General features: G+C 43.0%; 1 protein-coding gene across 2 annotated transcripts in view; it reads right to left on the bottom strand.

Annotated features, from left to right (window-relative positions):
- The window catches only part of FHL1 (four and a half LIM domains 1), a 65,000-nt gene extending 46,738 nt beyond the window's left edge, over nt 1-18,262 (bottom strand). The window contains exon 1 of one of the 2 annotated variants that reach the window (XM_061408461.1): nt 18,173-18,262. The gene's annotated coding sequence lies outside the window, so the exon portion shown is untranslated. Of the gene's footprint in view, nt 1-18,149 lie in introns of both variants that reach the window. The other variant, XM_061408463.1, reaches the window with a different exon arrangement.
- Between the last annotated feature and the right edge of the window lie 304 nt (nt 18,263-18,566).

Raw genomic sequence — 18,566 nt, 5'->3', positions numbered from 1 at the left:
CCTCTAAAAATTAAAAATAGAACTATGCTATAATCTAGCAATTATATTTCTTGGTATTTATCCAAAGAAAAGCCCAAAGATAATCTGCACCCCCATTCATTGCAGCACTACTTACAATAGCCAAGATATGGAAACAACCCTCTTACCCATCAATAGATTAATGGATAAAGAAGATGTAGAACATGTATATACAATGGAATGCTACTTAGACATAAAAAGAAGGAAATCTTGCCACTTGCAACAACATGGATGGACCTCTGGGGCATTATGTAAGTGAAATTAGACAGAGAAAGACAAATACTGTATGATTTCTCATATATACAATCTAAAATTTTTATTTTAAAAAGCTCATATATACAAAGAACAGGGGTTGGGGAAATGGGTGAAGGGGGGGGTCTAAGGTTAAAAAAACACACTATAGGTATTTTCCTCATATGCTTTTACATAAGTGCTGGCTAATGAGCTTTAAAAGACTAAAGAAACGTAGAAAAACAAATAAAACATTAAGAATACTTAGGAATACAAAAGTCATCGATAACAGAATAAACTAAAATTATGAGGCATGAGGAACAAGTAGGAACAACGCAAAAAAACCCATCACCACAACCACCACCACCAAAAAAGAACAACAACAAACGGCGAAATCCAGCAAGAAAAATGGAGCAGCAAATATTTGCTAAAGTTAAAAGGTAAAACCTTGAGATCCTGTCCTTTGCCCTAATGTTCAATGGTATTTTTGTTTTAAAAATATGAAGACTGATGTCCTTTCAATGACTATTACAACAGTTCCCAAATAAAACAAACAATAGAATAAAAATTCACTTAATTGACTGATAGGCTTGAATTAGTCACTGCCAAGTTTACGACTTTCCCACAACTCCAAGCATTCTTTTGTCAAGAGAAGCAGGATTCCCCCCTCCCACCCCGCCATGATGACCACGGGTAGCTTTCTGGGTGACTATAATTTGTGTTTTTTTATAACTCATTGGGGAATACCTACCCAATTAGAACTCCACAATCAAAGCAATGATTGAGTATAGATGCATAAAACCTGACAATTCTGATAGCTGCCTCTGCAGGGCCCAGGTTATCCCAGAACAAGAGAAATTCCTGAGCCAAAGGCTTAGTTCTAACCCTACCTTCTCCCCACAGAGCTATCACTGAATCCTAGCCATTTGTCCTACAAAGAGCTTTCATACCTTTTCTTCCTTATAATCACATTTCTACAATCCTAATTTGGTTCATGATTACTTCAGACCTAGACTACTTACTTCACCAGGCTTCCTATGGCTCAGATGGTAAAGCATCTGCCTACAATGCGGGAGACCTTGGTTCGATCCCTGGGTCGGAAAGATCTCCTGCAGAAGGAAATGGCAACCCACTCCAGTACTCTTGCCTGGAAAATCCCATGGACAGAGGAGCCTGGTAGGCTACAGTTCATGGGCTCTCAAAAGAGTTGGACACAACTGAGCGACTTCACTTCACTTCACTTCCTGTCTTCATAGAGCTGCTAGAAGAACTGTTCAAATGTACCACCTTGAATGGATCACTCCCATTCCTCCAAACTTTCTTCTCCTTCAATCTAAACGCCAAATTTCTAGCATGAAACTCAAGGCCTCCCAGTCATATTCAAATCTACTTTTCTCCATTCCCCCACACTCAACTTCAGCTTTGGTTGACTCCATGCCTCTGAGCTTTGTTACCACTGCAGAGTAAAAGGTGCTTTGATGCATGTCACCTTCCCTAAATCAGTGAGATTCTCAAATTGGCTGCACCTAGGAAGCCAAAGCAACTAGTAACGTCTGAGTGGCCCTCATGGTCCCCCAGATGAATGTAATATGGAGCCAAGTTTAAGAACAATCGTCCCAGTCTCCTGGGGGAGAGGGTTACTACTGTTGCTGCTGCTACTGCTAAGTCGCTTCAGTCGTGTCTCACTCTGTGTGACCCCAGAGACGGCAGCCCACCAGGCTGCCCCGTCCCTGGGATTCTCCAGGCAAGAACACTGGAGTGGGTTGCCATTTCCTTCTCCAATGCATGGAAGTGAAAAGTGAAAGGGAAGTCGCTCAGTCGTGTCTGACTCTAGCGACCCCATGGACTGCAGCCTACCAGGCTCCTCTGTCCATAGGATTTTCTAGGGAAAAGTACTGGAGTGGGGTGCCATTACCTTCTCCAGGGGAGAGGGTTACTGAAACACAAAGTGTTGAGCTGCATCCCCAGTGCTTCTGATTCAGTGGGTCTGAAATGGGGCCCATGAATCTGCATTTTCAACAAGCTCCCAGGTAATGCTGATGCTGCTGGTCCAAGGACACCACTTTGATAAATGCTAGTCTATAGTTGTGCGAAAGTGAAAGTGAAGTTGCTCAGTCGTGTCCGACTCTTTGCAATCCCATGGACTGGAGCCTACCAGGCTCCTCCATCCATGGGATTTTCCAGGCAAGAATACTGGAGTGGGTTGCCATTTCCTTCTCCAGGAGATCTTCCCAACCCAGGGATTGAACCTGGGTCTCCCGCACTGTAGGCAGATGCTTGACCATCTGAGCCACCAGGGAAGATAGTTGTGTAATCAGTACAATTATATAGTATAAATATATGTACCATATACACATAATAGTAACTATCATATGCATATTTCATTTGGCAACAGAGAAGGTACTATCTCCTGGAATCCTTCTATTATCACCCTGTACTGTTGTTTAACTTTTTAACCCATTTGCTTTTGAACCAATCTGTATAGAAAGTCTTAGAGATTATCCAGTCCAATTCCTTTTCCAAACTGAGACCCCGAGAGGGGAAGTACTTTGCCCAAGGGATCATCAGATGGTTATTGGTAGAACTTGGGCTAGCACTCAACACTCCCGACTCCTTCCTCTTCCCCCTCAGTTCAGTGGTCTTTCCACCACATCCTTAATGTGTCTCTAACAGCTTCACCAGTTAGGATGGATATTCCTTGCTTGAAGAGATCCCTTTTGTTTTTAATATTCTCCACTGCATCTAGCAAAGTGCCCTGCCCATAGAATAAACAGTCAATAAACATCTGTCACCCTGCTTATTTAACTTCTATGCAGAGTACATCATGAGAAACACTGGGCTGGAAGAAGCACAAGCTGGAATCAAGATTGCCAGGAGAAATATCAATAACCTCAGATATGCAGATGACACCACCCTTATGGCAGAAAGTGAAGAGGAACTAAAAAGCCTCTTGATGAAGGTGAAAGAGGAGAGTGAAAAAGTTGGCTTAAAACCTAACATTCCAAAAGCGAAGATCATGGCATCTGGTCCCATCACTTCATGGCAAATAGATGGGGAAACAGTGGAAACAGTGGCAGACTTTATTTTGGGGGGCTCCAAAATCACTGCAGATGGTGACTGCAGCCATGAAATTAAAAGACGCTTACTCCTTGGAAGGAAAGTTATGACCAACCTAGATGGCATATTCAAAAGCAGAGACATTACTTGGCCAACAAAGGTCTGTCTAGTCAAGGCTATGGTTTTTCCAGTGGTCATGTATGGATGTGAGAGTTGGACTGTGAAGAAAGCTGAGTGCTGAAGAATTGATGCTTTTGAACTGTGGTGTTGGAGAAGACTCTTGAGAGTCCCTTGGATGGCAGGGAGGTCCAACCAGTCCATCCTAAAGGAGATCAGTCCTGGGTGTTCACTGGAAGGACTGATGCTAAAGCTGAAACTCCAGTACTTTGGCCACCGCATGCGAAGAGTTGACTCATTGGAAAAGACTGATGCTGGGAGGGATTGGGGGCAGGAGGAGAAGGGGACGACAGAGGATGAGATGGCTGGAGGGCATCACCGACTCGATGGACGTGAGTTTGAGTGAGCTCTGGGAATTGGTGATGGACAGGGAGGCCTGGCGTGCTGCAATTCATGGGGTCGCAAAGAGTCGGACATGACTGAGCGACTGAACTGAACTGAACTGAAAACATCTGATGATTTCATTTGAGGAAGTGTTCAGACTCTTACTCTAGAAGCTGGCTTTTGTATCCTATGAACCGTTTCCCGAAGTGCTGACAACTGGGCAGCCTTGCTCCAATCAATTTAGCTGCACAGTAAGTCCTTCACATTGGCATACACACAGCCAGAGTGTGCTATAGGGATGATAACACACAGAAAGGAAAATTTCAGCTTCCCAGGTGGTTCAGCAGTAAAGAATCTGCCTGCCCATGCAGGAGACACAGGCAAAGCAGGTTTGATCCCTGGTTGGGAAGATCCCCTGCAGAAGGAAATGGCAGCCCACTCCAGTATTCTTGCCTGGAAAACCCTATGAACAGAGAAGCCTGGCAGGCTACAGTCCATGGGATAGTAAAGAGTCAGACATGACTAAACAACAACAGCAACAAAAGGAAAATTGGAGGGGTTTTAAAAGAGGAAGGAACAATAAGCTTATGAGGTGACACAAATCAACTTTCAAGTTGTACATCAGACACTTTCACAAGTACCCCAGGTTCCATCTGATACATACCAGGCCCATGCAGCTGTAACAGCCCAGCAGTGGGGGAAGTCTAAAGTACACTACTCTGGGGACTCGATGGCCTCTGCCAAGGGGCCCCAACTTTTTTTGAACTTTCCTTGCACCTTAACAGAAAAATCCAGGGTAAGCAAGAGACAGAGGGGAAGGGAGACCAAGAGGAGACAAAGGGCAGCAGCAGCAGAAGGGTAAGCAGGGCAGACCCTGTCACATACCCGCCCTGCCTGCCATTATCACAGCATCTCCACAGGCCTTCCAGCTATTTCCAGCAGCCTGGCTGGGAGGAGCAAGACTGTGCCAGGCCTCTTGACTGACTGAGTGAGCCTGTGTACACCTGTGGGATGAACACAGGATGCACTGGTCAGACCGTTACTTCTGCTGCCTCTACAATGGACAGGAACTGCACGTACAATCCAGTCAGCTTGCAGAACTTGGTGTCAATCGTGAGAGTGACCACAAGGAATGTAGTGCTTGTGCCACCATTCGGGTCACCACTGGCCCACAGTAACCCATGACCTTGGCAGCCAAACTGGAATCCCGAGCCTCCATCAAGGATTGTGACTCAATGGAGAGATTCTCTCTGTCCCTTCTTTCCCCTTCCCATTAAAATCTGGTGCTTCCAATAGAGGTAGGACCACATGTACAGTCAACCAGTCAAGCACTGAAATCAAGAAAAAATATGTGAAAGCTTTCCTAATAACAGGCATAACAATAAGTATATATACCAGATCCATACATTAAAAAATTCTTCCAATATACAATGAAATTTAATACATTAAACAGGTGAACTTGATAACCAACTCCCCCTTCATGAGTAATTTTGCAGCTAACTGTATGAAGTTTTTGACCCTGGGTCTAATCACAGAGCTGATGTACACATTCCATGAACAGTCACATCCCCAAGACAGCCATTCCTTGAGTGACTGCCCTCATTTATGTTCTAATTCCTAATGCTTTGTCATTTTTTTCTCTTCCAATGACTTTAACACCATCCCAATGTTTCCTTATCTCCCTCAGCCTCAAAGTCCCTCTCAGGCCTGATCCCCACCCACCCACGCCTACATAGAATGGTCTGTTTACACAGCCAACTCAAGAAAGCGACACGTACTTGAAGATGCTCATAATATTCACTCAGTTCCAGGAATATAGAAATCATTTATAGTAAGACCTTAAAAGACCTCATCTTTTCACATAGGTTTACTGTCGCATTGGCCAAGCTGGGTAATTGCCTGGAGGTTCTGGTGTCAGATTTATGCTACTACAAGCCAAGAAATAACCTTTGGTCCAAAGCAATCAAACTCTGCCCTGGATACTGGCTCCAAGAGTTGGCATGAGCTCACCGATTGTCACTGTTGCTGGTGACACCACAAATGCAAGGGTCAAAAAGGGGCTCTTTGAGTTGTAGGGCAGGCAATTTGTCAAGCCTGGGGCTCCACTCCACCACAAAGATGGCACGATGCCTCAGTGACCACAGACAGAGACAGTTCCCAGTGCTCACACTGAGCTGCCCAGTAACTCTTGTACAACCTGAGAGTGGTGAGCAGCTGGGCAGCTCTCCCAGGAGCTCACACTGTCACTATTCAGGGAGCCTGTGGGCTAAGTTAAGGGCTTTCCACACGGCTCTGTGGGAAAGAATCCACCTGCAGGAGGCCTGGGTTCGATCCCTGGGTCAGGAAAATCCCCTGAAGTAGGAAATGGCAACCCACTCCAGTATACTTGCCTGGGAAATCCCTGGACAGAGGAGCCTGCTGGGGGTCATAAAGACTCGGACACGACTGAGTGACTGAGCACAGCACAGCGTGGCTCAACTCACAGCACTCGTGAGAAGCACTTCTCTTACGTTATGCTATGCTCAGATTCAGTCATGTCCAACTTTTACATTACTATACTTAAAAACAAACACTGTGATTTATCTACAAGTTAATAATAAAAAGTGCCTGATATATTCATTATATTTCTGAATCTCAAGTGAAAATAATAGATTTATTAAAGCAGCTTTATTTTTTGGCAATAATTTTTAAATTGTAGTATAGTTGATTTACAATGTTGTGCCAATCTCTGCTATACAGCAAAGTGACAGTGTTATACACCTATATACATTTTAAAAAGCAGTTTTAGAGTTACAGAATTGAACAGAAAGTGGTTCCCACATACCTTAATAAGACCCCTTTCCACTTTCCTCCATTTTTGATACCCTGCATTATTATAATATATTTTGTATAGTTGTTGAACCCTCATTGATAACTATTAACTAACCTTAATAGTATACATTAGGGTTCACTCGGTGTATGTTGTGCATTCTATAGATTTTGACTAATGTTGAAGGATTAAAAAAAAAAAAACCCTTTCCAGGAATGCCCTGGCAGTCCAGTGGTTAAGACTCCCACACTTTAACTGCCGAGGGCCCAGGTTTGATCCCAGAACAGGGAACTAAGATCTGACAAGCTGCAAGTTATGCCCAATAAAAACAAAACAAAATCTTTCCAGTACTTTTTGAGGAACAATAAATCTCCTTACCGCAAGAGCATTTTAATTGCTTTAGCTTTGTAAAAGTAAGTTTTGTAGGAACCATTGTAATGTACATCACTCATTCCTTTTCAGTGAATCATGGTTTCAACAACTGTCTATAACAGACCCACATACTCAACTTTATCTGAAAACCAACCCTTTACAACTCTCAAACCACCAGCATGGCCCCAAACTTAATAGGAGTCTGAATTATTGGACCACGAAACAAAAAGAAAAATAATCTCCAAGATGACATCTGACCACGAAACAGAAAAATAATCTCCAAGATGACATCTGACCACGAAACAGAAAAATAATCTCCAAGATGACATTTGACATGTTGGAATTAGTCTGCTGATGACTTGGTCTGGAGATGTTTATAAAAACAGCTTTGTCATGAGAAAGCAGAGCAGCGTAAGAGAAGTAGTAGTATCAGGAGACAAAAAAGAGGAGGAAGAAGAAACCTGGGAAAGAAAAGCAAAGAAGGGCAGAAACAGTCGAAATCAGGAGCGTCAGATGGAGACTAGATGCAGGACAGAGCGACAGCAATGGAAAAGAAAGCTTGTTAGACACAAATTATGGTGACATGGATTATTTTGAGGGAGTGAGTTAGGAAGGGAAAAACTGCATCTCAATACTGTGTGTGTGTGTGTGTGCGCTCAGCTGCTTCAGTCGTGTCTGACTCTTTGCACCCAATGGACTGTAGCCCACCAAGTTCCTCTGTACATGCGGCTTCTCCAGGCAAGAATACTGGAATGGGTTGTCATTTCTTCCTCCAGATCTTTCTGACCCAGGGACTGAACCAGCGTCTCTTATGTCTCCAGCACTGGCAGACAGTTTCTTTACCACTAGCGCCACCTGGGAAGCCCCTATCTCTACTATAGCCCTTCAGTTGCCTAATCATTCGTTCAACTGAATATATCAATGGGAAAGCAACAGTCAGCATGTGAAAAGCTGGCTTTGTACTAGTGTGTAAAGATGGTACACCTTCCATCCACTTTAAATTCCCCCTGAAACCATTTCTAATCTTTCGGAAGGCTCAGGGGATAGGGTTATTCCTGAATAATTATATATTGATACACACACTAGCTGAAGGTATAGATCTACAGGTGTAAAACATTTGTTCTCATTGCTTTCAGTCTTAATCTATGAATAAGTATGAAGCAAGATTCAAATTACATTATGTGTCCTATCCTTGAGGGATTTGACACGTCACTACCTATTTCAGAAGAACATATACCACTTTTCCATTTTATTAGAATTGTTTCTCTCTTGGTTTCTATCTCCCTTCAATCCAAGTATGTACTGAGACTATTTAATAGAGGCTATAGTTTACTCGCAGACAAAATTCTTAAGTACACATCTTTAAGCAATCAGGAAAAGATTCTAGAAAGTCAAACCTGGAATCTGCCTGTAATATTATTTTATCTCAAATACAGAGAAGAAAACGGTGTTTCGGATTTATATCTGGTCTTTGGATCAAGGAAGATCCACAAACTTTTCAAATCTAAGTTAGAAAGCAGCTTTTACACAAAAGCAGATCAGCAGTGGCCTGGGGACTGGGGCAAGGGAAGAATGTGCTGCAAAAAAAGAAGCGAAAGGAAGCATGTAGGGGGAGTGAGTGCCCCAAATATTCCACATCCCAGAGTGGCAGTGGCCTCATGGGTGTATACCCCTGCTGCAACCCAGATGCCTTAACTGGATGTAGTTTACTGTACATAAATTATACTCGATAGAGTGGCTATCAGATTATCTTAATAACCATTCCACAATGCATATGTATATCAAACCATCACATTGTACACTTCCTTTTTTCTTTTTTCATATTATTTTTAACCATTTTTCAATTGAAGTGTAGTTAATTTACAATGTTTTCAAATTTACAATGTTTTCAGGTGTACAGAAAAGTTATTGTTATATACATATATCTATTCTTTTTCAGATTCTTTTCCATTAGAGGTTATTACAAGATATGGAATATAGTTCCCTGTTATACAGTAGGCCCTTGTCTATTTTGTATATAGTAGTGTGTACATGTTCATCCTGAACTAATTTATCCATTATAATTTACTTATGACAGATTTATTTATTGTACTTAATTTATTGTACCACACTACACCTATAAATATATATAATTATATATGTTATTCTTTAATAAATTGGGGGAAGTTGATATTTAGAAAGTGGCTCCAAAAAAGGCCAACTGTTTTATCTGTAGATGCAAGTATAAACCTCCTATTACCTCCTATTAGCTTGGCTGCTTCATTTCTTTTCCTTAGTGTGGTTACATGTGCTTACTACACTGGAAATTTTTGCATCTTGTTGCCCAGAAGGGAAGGGTCCAGAATTTGAAAATCTGATCTGACCCTGGTATTTGGAGATGTAGAATCTTTGACAAGGAACTCAAAGTGTCTCCTTAGCATCTAGAAACCATCCGATTGATGATATATATTTTTTAACATTTTAAGTATTTGAAGCTATCATTATTTACAGGGTGCTTTTTACAAACTTTTGAAAAAGAAAATTTTGTTAATTCCAATGTCTAAATTCACCACTATGGTTTAGTGATAGAAAAATGTTTGGAATTGATGTGTCTGTGTGCCTGTAGGTACTTTTTAGTCTCTAAGCAACCTGGGGGGACACCTGTTACTTCAGGTCACCTAGTCACACAGAAGTGTAGACGATAAATTATGTCTATACACAGACGCTGACAATCAGCTTCCCAAACAAGAATAAAGTCTTATAGTAGACCTGACAGAGATCCACTGAAAAACCAATCCTTAATGTCTTCCTAATAAATCACACATTTTTAATCTGACAGATGCCAAACAGCCTTATTTTGCACTCTAAAACTGAAAGTGAATAACAAAACTTGTTGAGTACAGAAATTAACTTTTGTACCATCCTTATCAAAACAACCTTGACAATAAAATCTCTACATTGCCAGCTATCATGTCTTTAGTACTGAAAAGCATATTTAGAATTTTGTGGATTTTGCAAATTCTTGTGATTAGAACGTCTACTATGGACTATGTCCTGAACATATGTAAGAACCAGAGTTTTTAGGTGGGTAAATAAAACCTACAGAAAGTAGAATGCTGGCAACCATGACTTATTTTGATAGCTCTTCTTTTTCTAGGTTTCATTGCACTTACAAAGCCAGTACACATGTATCTTTTATCTGTGTATTTTACACCTAGAGTACTCCCAAAATAAAGTGCAAGCAAATCTCGTTGGTTTAAATACAGAGGAAAACCCATTGTCAGAAGAGAAATACAGCATACTGCAGGAAGCTGGGAAGAGCTGGCAGCTCACTGACAATATACATACTCATTAGCAGGCAATAATGAGGAACAGGAGCAAAAACTACTTCAGAACACACCCCTAGGCAAGGGTACAATTTTCTCATTTGTTCAAATAGTAAGCCCTTGGCAGGGAGTATCCATAATCATTATTCCATGTAGCTTTAGCATTGGCTGGGCCCCTGGCCACAGAGAAGGGATGATTTTGTGTTAAAGGTTTACATGTGTATGCAGCCTATGTAATCACCGGATGTACTTTGTTGAATTCTGTTCTAGCAGTGACATTTCTGTATCAAGCAACACTGGATCTCACCACACACTTGCTCTAGAGAGCAGCTTCCCTGCCTATCCTAGGCTGAAAAACAGACCTGGTCCAGGGTGGGCTAACTGTAATCCTGGCAAACGAGGGAAGGGGAAGACACGGCGGCAGAGGAACTTGATGAGGGCTCCGGGAGCCTGGAAAAAAGGCAAGTGGGCAGAGTCCATTGGACCCCCCCCCCCAAAAAAGAAGAAGGAAAGTCACCCTGAGAGTAAAATAGACATTCAGGCAAAGGAGATATGAAGAGAGTGACCCACGCAGCCACAGAAAGAACAAAGACGGCCAAGAAAGAAAGGGAGGAAAGTCGAAGGATTGATTTTTTTTCACGGTGCTAGATTTAAAACAACGTCCGCACATGTGGGCGCACGCGCATGTGTGTTTGCTGCAACTGAACTTACCAAGTTTGGAAGCAAATACATCTTTAAAATTTCTTTTCCACAATTTTAACTTTCCCACAATTTTAAGACATCTCATTTTATAAAGGCAAAGGAAACTTTCATGCAGCGGTGGCTCCAATTGGGGCCTTCCAGGCTAGTATGTGTAAAGACTCATGAAGTTGCTGCTGCATTTCTGTGATTCTAGGCATATTCCATAGGCTTTGGTACTTGTCCTTACCTCCCAGGCCAAAAGAAATTAAAGGCTAGCTGCTCAAAAGAGGTTTCCCACCACTAATGTTCAATTTCAATAAAGCAAATAACATGATAAACTCCTGCAAACAACTGTTCTGATCATTTTCTGAAATTAAGAAAATCATGGCCTTTTTGGTATCCTTTACTATATAGTTAACATACTTTCACCATAATAACTTGTTCTCTTGAGAGACAGGCCAACAGAAGGTTCTGGCTTTGAAGAGTTATTAATTAGGAAATTAAAGCTTACCTACACATGGAGAACCTAAAACTTCAAATTGGAACTCTAACATTAACACATCATACAACCTTGGATCATGCGCTTGGCCTCTTTGAGCCTCAGTTTTCTCACCTGTAAAACAAAGGGAGGTGGATTCTAACAGCCCTTTAGCTGAAATTCTCCTACTCAAGTTGGAGGAGGAGGTATTTTCAGAAGCTTACAGGAGGAGGCCACATGATCTTTCTCTAACTCTTGGATGGCATTCTCATTTCACTCTTCATGATCACGACTTCTACCTAGAGATGCAACAGTAATTCAGACTTTTTGGTAAATTTTTTTAAAAACCTAAGACTACACTTATAAACTGGAGATTCTGCAATGGACTTGGGTCCACCGTTAAAAAAAAAAAATCACTGCATTTAAAAAAGAAATTCAAAACACTATCACTAATTTGGGGGTGGTGGATTATAACTGATTTTTATTTTCTTTAGGCTTGTCTGTATTTTCTGAATTTCCCCACAATGAAAAAGTGCCGTTCTTATTTTAAAAATAGATTTTCAAAATGATGAATGTGTTCTTGCAAGTTTTACCAGATTTCTCAAGTCCACTCTAAAATCCTGGGGGAAGGGGTAACAAAATCAGGCAGTATCACAAAACATGTCCACATACAGTGGTTGATTACTCAAGTGGCTGACTGCTATAGTCAGAATCAGGACATTATTATTATAATCAGAATCTATTGCTCACAGTTTTATGTGGAAATCAAAACGTACATTTTATCTAGATAATCTTTCTCTCTTTTTTTTCCAGCATCCTGGCCTTTGAGGATCACGGTTAAAATTCCTTTAAAGTAAACGAAATGAAACATGAGGTACTTCTTCTACCCACACACACACACAAAAAGCTTGCCGGACAAAATACGGTTTCTATTGGGCTGGTTTTCATTTTTCCTCTTTTTATGCTCTAAAACACAACACATTTAAAGTTAAAATAAATATTTAGCTGTCAAAACAAAACACACACCCCCATATGGAAAACACAAGCATGAATTTGATGACGTTTATTGTAAAAACAATGTCCACAGCAAAAACAAATGTTTAAATTGTGTACAAAGACTACAAAACTAAATGCTGTCATTGTTAAGCTCTATACAACAGTTCGAAAAAGGCAGAAGGTAAGCTGTGGCAAGGATATACATGCAATTAGGTAACTTTTAGTTTCACCATTATAAAAACAGTGTTTAAAACTTTCACGGTAGACAGACTACAAAGTTCTCCAAAATGACAACTGCAGTTTCAGTTTGGGTAGAACTCTAGAACAAACTTCATATTGACCTGCATTCTCCTCAACTGAGGAAGGTATAGTGGCTCACCTCTCCACTCTCCACCTGGATGTAATCCATTTCTACAACACATTACCTCTGAAAAGACTTTTTACCTAGGACTACTCACTCACCTCTCTGCAGTAGGCTCCTTGCCTCACCCCCTTCAGCAACCCAAGCTTCAGAGAACGCAGCAAGGGACAATGGCTTACTCATAGGACTGAAGTTCAAATCCCAACTGCCGCTTATTAGTTGTGTAATCTTAGACAAGGTACTTAACCAACTTCATCCGTGCATCATAACCACTTTGCACAGTTGCTGTCAGGATCAAATTACATAATGGGTATAAACTCAATTCCTATTTTCTTTTTTAAAAAATTAAATTATTTGGCCACCTCAGGTCTTAGTTGGATCACACGGGATATTCATTGTGGCATGAGGGCTTATTGCCTCGCGGCATATGGGATCTTAGCTCCCCAACCAGGGATTGAACCTGCATCCCCTGCACCACAAGGCAGATTCTCAACTGCTGGACCACCAAGGAAGTCCCTCACATATTTTCTAGAGTTAATAGTAGGCCTTCAAGTAATGTCAGTTCTCTTTCTCCCCCGACTTCCATATGATCAAATTTAACATTCATAGTTTTAATTACTCTTCAGCAAACTCAATGGTATATAGGACATATTGTAATTTTGATTTTAAGTAAGATTTTGAATGGAGCACACCACAAGGGAGACAGTATGATGTTGTGCTCAAAACCATGAACTTCTGAGGAGTAGTAGACAATCTTCATTTTGGTGTCTCTGTTTAACTGTGACCAGCTGTGAGACCAAGGGCAAATTACCTCTCTGAGGATGGTTCTTCATTTAAAAACTGAAGTGACTATACAATGTATACAGGGGCCTAGCACAGGGTTAAGTACCATAAATGACAGCTTTTATCAGTCTTAATTATTTGGGTTGATGTTCAGGAACTAGTCACTCTTAAGACTAGTAAAGTAAGCTCAAATCCTTATTCAAATCAAGACACTATTAGTGTTCTCTCCTAAAATTACATTTTACTGCGTTTCATACAGGAAATTACATCAACCTCAGCATTATTCACAATTGGGGTCAGGTGATACTCTGTTGTAGGGGGCTTCTCCGTGCATCATAGACTGTTTAAGCCTCTTGCCTGACCTCTACCCACGAGGCATACCCAAAGCTGTGACCACCAAAACTCTTTCCAGACATTGTTCCATGTCCCCTAGGGGGCAAAAGTGCCCCAGTTCAAAATCACTGGTCTAGAACTACCCGCAGATGGGAACTCTCCAACATTTGGGAGGGAGCCCCGCAGGAGAACAAAGTTTTACTCGCACTCTCATTTAGTTTTATCTATTCCTTCACGCTCCATCATTCATTGGTACCCATAAGTCAAAGCTTACCACAGAAAAATCAATTTTTTTGCCCAATTTGCTGTCAGAAGCTGCTTTAAGTCACAGGAAAGAACGCTGGCCTGTTTATGTTTTCACTACTCTGTATGTGCATGCCAAGTCACTTTTGTCATGTCCGACTCTTTGCGACCCTATGGACTGTAGCCCACCAGGCTCCTCTGTCCATGGGATTCTCCAGGCAAGAATACTGGAGTTGGTTGCCAGGCCCTCCTCCAGAAGATCTTCCCAATCCAGGGATCAAACCACCTCTCTTACATGTCTCCGGCCCTGGCAGGCGGGTTCTTTACCACCAGCACCACCTGGGAAGCCCATTACTATATACAGTCATACAAAATGTTGAACTTTAAAAATCAAGAAATCTGCTATGTCCTAATTACATAAAAAATTTAAAAGGCCATTGGCCTTAAGATGACTTATAAATCATAGTACCCAAACTGACAGACTATGTCTTCGTTGGGAAGGTGAGATGGAATTTATGCAGTAAGTAAATACCCCAGAAAAAATGGCTCCCCTGTTTGCACGGCTGTAGAATGTTTACTGTCCAGTCCAAAAGACTCTGGACAACTCTCGATTATTCACAATGAATTCACTGTCTATTTTTCATTTTAATAACTGCACCAGAAAGCAGGAGCCATTTTTTATCCACTGTGCATCTAGCACAGAGTACCTAGCACAGAGCCTCCAACAGAGGTGGTAACTCAGCAAATGTTGGTTGAATAAATAAATGGTCATAGAGTCTGCTTAATTAAGTACTCTGTTGACCAAAAAGAAAAAAGAACCTTTCTTTGCTCTCATCCAACAGGAGCTGAAAGAAAAGATCTTTTAAGAGAAAATAATTATAGTCTACTCCCTTTTACTCCAAATCCAAACAACTGGAAAATTCAATTAACCAAAATAATTTTGTAGGTAAAAGTTGGGGATAGCAGCCAAATAGATAAGGCCTAGAGTTCAAGCAAGCATGAACATTTGTTCAACTCCCACAAGGTCATAAAAGTTGGCACAAGAGGGAAAGAAGGGAACCCAGAGGTGGGAAGCAGGAAAACAGAGGGGGATCAGCCTCAGGAGGTTGAGGTTAACGCGTCCATCCTTTAGTGAACAGCTCTTTTTTTTTTTTTAACGTCAAAACTTTATAGAGGTGAGAGTCAAGGTCTTAAATTAATTTGTAGGCTTGATTTACAAATTACTTTTCAAATGTATATAAGCAAAACTTTTAAGAATATTTAGAGAAACTTCCCTGGTCGTCCAGTAGTTAGGAATCCACCTTGCAATGCAGGGGACACGGTTAGATCTCCAGTCAGGAACTAAGATCCCACGTGCCACAGAAGAACTAAGCCTTAGTGCAGCAATGAAAGATCCTGCATATCGCAACTAAGCCAAGTAAGTGTAAAAAAATATTTGGAAAGATATATGACCATATTTTTGTTAATTTTTGAAGTTTATTTTTTTTCTCCCCTCCTCCAGTCCTGAAGGGCAAACACCACATTCTCAAAAAGCTGGGTAAAAGACACTTCATTTACTCCTTTCGTCTAGAGAAATTCTAGGGCCCACCACCATCACATGCTTCTCTCTGTAAAAAATTTAACCACTCCCAGCATTTTATTCACATGAGAAAATATCAGATTTAAATTGCACTTTTAATGTATTATTTTTAGATCATTGACCAGTGTATAGAATTGGGTATCACATTAACATTAGAAATGGTGCAAATAACAGTGTTCATTTAAATGTACTCTCGTCCATCTTTGAGATCAAAACCTCTATTTTCACTTAAAACATTTTCAGTTTATCATTTCCAGTACACAAATAAATTATCTTGTTTAAGTGGTCCATTAGCTGGACACATTAAGTTAGCTTCAATTTCCTGGTATCACATAAGGGGAATTTTTACCAATTTAAATCTTATACCATTTTTTTAAGCTTTCACTCAAAAATCTAGACTTGGTTGAAAAAAAAATGTTTTCGTTCTCCAAAAATTCAATATGGGAATGGTAACTCAGAATTTCAAAAACCAGATATAGTTACAGAATCTGTATGGTAGTCTTAAGACTATATACTTATTGGTAGGTGGCTTGCACAAATCATGGTATATCTGACCAGTTTCCTGTTGCATAAAGATTATATTTGCTCTTAAAAATGTTAAATAAGCATTTTTAAAGACTAAAGGTAAAGACTAGATTGGAACCTTATGTAACCAAAATGGGAAAGCACATATAGCCTCACCACATTAAAGGGCTGAGCCTTTTCAATATGTATTCTTCCTAAGAAAATATGAGCATGAGTTTCCAAAAGCAAAGCAACCATCCCAGAAGCCCTTGCTTCCTCAGTGTAAAGAATGGGGAGGGTTCTGTTGTGTTCCTGGAGATGAGCTGGGGAGGAAAAGGCTTCGCAAAATTCCAAGGGGCTCATAATTTAAATGTATGCTATTCTGCAAATGTTCACATTTCCAAGGAACAACATAAAATTTACATTAAAACTGTCTTAATCAAGATAACGAAAAAAAAATTATTCCTGCAGCTCTATAAGCTTGCCATAGATTTGATAACCCAGGGAAGAATTACAGGCAATTACAAAATGATGGCTCCAATTAGGAAAACTGGATCTACTCCAAATTCAAATCAAAGGGGGCTCAGACAATCCCGATAGAATAATTTAAATGACTATAAGGGACTTCCAGCAAAGACGTACGTTTAATTCTATTTCTACATCTTCTGAAAGCCAAGGAAAATACTACCACGATGTATCTCTCGCACTTCAGGAAATTCAAAAACCAAACCTGGAATCCCCTTAATAAACCTTGTTCTCTTCTTTTCCCAAGGGGTCTCGCTGGTACAGGATTTGTATTGTAAGGGGCAATCAAAACAAACCTGAGAAACCCGTACAGTCTCAAACGCAGAAAATCATATAGCGCCGAACACAAACCACACCAAGTCTTCCCTTGCCAATTTCCAAATCTCTACCTAGTCCTGGATGCCTGCGAAGAGGCCGCAAGGAATGGAAGAGAAAAGAGAAACTTCGAAAGCAGAAACCTCTCTCCCAGAGCCTAGAACAGACGGCACCTTGTTGGGATTTCACGCTTTTTGAGACGGAAAGGTCACACCCTGCAGTTTTGAAAATCCACCTTCTAAGACTCAACCCGTGTTACAGAACCTTCCTCCAGCTTCTCTAGGTTTCGCGCTGGAGCTGAAATCCCCCTCTCCCCAACCCCCATTCGCCCACCCCCCGCCATCCCCTAAGAGAAGAACCAGAGCGGGCCCTCCATGTCCTCCTCTTTCCCTCTGCACTCCACCCCCACTCCTCGAACCACCCCCAGCATCCTCGACGAGAAAACCCTGGGAGCCCCTCACCTCTACTCCTTCCATTGCACACTCCCGCCCGCCCTCCTCGTTGTACGAACCGAGGCAGGTTCCCCCTCCCTCCCTTCCTCCCCATTCTCGCCACCCTCAAGAAAACCTAGGGGACGCCCCCCCCCCCACTTCATCTTTACCCACTCCCCGTAACCGCAGCTAGCTATCTTCGTTGAGGGAATCGAAAGGTGCCCCCCACCTCGCCCCACCCCCATTGCCCTCCACCCCCGGGCAGAAAGCCCAGGGCCCCGTGCCCTCGGTTCCCACTCCCCACCATTCCGAAGAGGAAAATGGGGAGAATCCCCTCCTCCCTCGCGCTGCCCCCACCTCCAGGCGCTCCTGATCCCCTCCACCCGCCACCCCGGCGACGAGAGCCCGAAAACCGAGGGGAGGCTGAGGCACGCACCGGCGGGAGGGGAGGGGAGGGGACCCCGCGGCCGGCCGGCCCGCAGTCCCCACCCCGGGCCGGACGGCCGAGGCCCGAGGCCCCAGATACCCGCCCCGGGGGCCAGCCCGCGGGCAGCGGCGGGGTAGGAGGGCAGCCGCTCCCCCGGGACGCGGGCCCACGGGGCGGGAGGCACACACGCATGCACTCACACGCGGAGAGAAAGCGGGCTTACTGCCTGGGGATGCTCGCCCGCACGGCTGTCTCGGCGGCGGCCGCTGCCAGCACCGATACGGAGGCGCGGCGGCGGCGGCTGCGGACTGAGCCCCCTCGGCCGGGCGGTGGATGTAGGGCGCGGGAGGGGCGCGAGAGGAGGGGCGCGCGGGGGAGGCGGGGAGGGAGGGCGCGCGCGCGCGCGGGGGCGGGGGCGGGCGCGGCTGGCCGGGGGCGGGGCGGGGCGCGCGCCAGCCCGGGCCCGGCCCACGGGGGCTGCGGTGCGGGGCGCGCGCGCCGGAGCCCGCCCGGCCGGGGGCGGGGTGGGGTTGGGGCGCCACGCACCACGCGCGGCCACGTGCCCCCGCCTCGGGAGCGGCCCGCCGACTGCAAGGCGCGGGCGCGCGGGGAAGGTG

This window comes from Bos javanicus, chromosome X (assembly GCF_032452875.1).
Source record: "Bos javanicus breed banteng chromosome X, ARS-OSU_banteng_1.0, whole genome shotgun sequence".
NCBI lineage: Eukaryota > Metazoa > Chordata > Mammalia > Artiodactyla > Bovidae > Bos > Bos javanicus.
The sequence above is the reverse complement of the archived record's forward strand: the minus strand, read 5'-3'. Positions and strand labels throughout refer to the sequence as shown.